This window comes from Mugil cephalus, chromosome 5, assembly GCF_022458985.1.
Source record: "Mugil cephalus isolate CIBA_MC_2020 chromosome 5, CIBA_Mcephalus_1.1, whole genome shotgun sequence".
Lineage (NCBI taxonomy): Eukaryota > Metazoa > Chordata > Actinopteri > Mugiliformes > Mugilidae > Mugil > Mugil cephalus.
This window is the reverse complement of record NC_061774.1, coordinates 448,373-450,459: the sequence shown is the minus strand read 5'-3', so window position 1 is coordinate 450,459 and position 2,087 is coordinate 448,373.

Below are 2,087 nucleotides of genomic sequence, written 5' to 3'. Positions count from 1 at the left end.
TCCGTTCTGTATGCATAAAGAATAAACAGTTTTTAAAAAGTCAACACTGACTGCTGTCTAACAGCAATTACACATATACTTTTTATAGTTTTACTTTTGATACTTAAGTATATTATAATTCATTGTACTTTTGATACTTAAGTACAGTAAATACCAACTACTTAAAGAATTCCAGTCAAGTAATATTCTAATAGATGACTTTTACTTTTACCAAAGTCATTTTCTAGTAAGATACTGTATCTTTATTTTTACTCAAGTATGGCTTTTGAGTACTTTATACAAGATTGCATTGGTCTTTTTCTGATGGTTTTGTTCATGGAAGTGTTGCTGTGAAGAAAGAGTGTAATACACAACTACACTATGAAACCAAATGTCAGACCTACACTGGTGCCAAACAAGGGCAAATATCAGCTAATTTATTTCCATGCAAAAAAAACACAGGAAAAATCCCACAATATCCAGCTCTGAGGTCCACAACTCATTGTCTGACATGGAAAACCTTCCTCAAATGGTTACTTCATAAAAGACTGATTCACTAACATTGCAGGATTATTGTGCCTGGAGTCAAAAGGAAGGTATTCAACAATGTTAGCATGTCTAGAAACACTTGTGTGGTGACTTGTCCATAGTACGTGATGAGAACTCATATTCCACAGACACTTCACATCTGTTATTTTTTCTAAGAAGATGACAATAACTGACTTTATTTTGCAGAGAGTCAGACTGACAACCAGAATGACCTGCAGCTGATGTCCTTCAACTCTCAACCACCAAACTGTCCTGCCAGCCATCCTTCAGTCAGCTGCAGTGTAACCGGTAACAGTTAAAATACTTACCACAGTGTTCAGGTGTTAATAAGCTCAACAAAGGCCATTTCTCACTTTCTCATTGCCTGGGTCATCTACACTGTGTTGAACAGAGCTGACGTCTCTTGAATCCTGCTGAATAGGGGGACTACTGTTTATTAATTTCAAATGAATCCTCATTCAGATGAATCATCTGGATCATAGGGTTGTGAAGGTATTTGTGTATTTTGTGACATTTGAATGCTCTGATTAGATAAAACGTGTAACAAGAAAAGCTATCAGCATGTCCTTTGAACCTTGCTGAAGTTTTTCTTGAAAAGGGTTGGGTCTCTGAATTGAACAGCCAATCAAAGTCATCTATCTAACTGACTCTTTCACATATTTAACATGCTGTATTGTACTGGAAGCAAATGACAGGAGTCCAGCTAGTGCCAATGGTGTATGACCTACCAGAACAACCTAGGGCCACAGATGCCCACAGATAGTCCAACCCAGCTGACGAGTGATATTTCTTTTCAGGGAAGGGTTTTCTAATTTTACAGTATTTTGTTAGTTGGGTAGTTGGTTGGATATTGAACTTGTATTGAAGCACAAGCATGTGTATACATAATATGCACACTTCATCTCTACTCAGAACTGACTCTTGGCATAGTCAGGCAGTCAGTCAGTCAGTTACAAAGTCTGAACTAGAGCTGCGGTCGTATTCAGGTTATTTAATTTAATTATTTTTTACTGTTATTTCTGTTATTTTATGTTACTACAGCTGTTGTTGATTACTGTTTACGGTGGTGTGTGTTTGGCTAAAGTCAGTTCTGTCTCTATTGCATCTAATTTAGTAGACTTGCAGTCAGTGCCTTATGAGACTGTAATCCTCCTTCATATATAAATGCAAGGGTAAGAACAACAACTCAATACACTGGATTAATGATAATATTTATTTTATTTGTACTGTGCAAGGGTGACAGGGTAACTCACAAAACACTTGAAACTGTACCAAAATACGATGACTACACACAAAAAGCAAAATGATCCACTAATAAACATTATTTGCTCAATTTATAATATAATATACTTCATTACAAGTTCTACCATTCAAGTGTTTTTCCATAGCCATAAGGATATATAACAAATAACTATGTGTAATGACATTCGTCTTAAAGATATTGATAAATTATTAATAAATTAAATAAATAATAAGTAACAAAACAATACATTTGAAAAACATACCATATTCCACATTAAGCATTAATAGTTGGAATTCCACAGAACTACTGCTGTCAT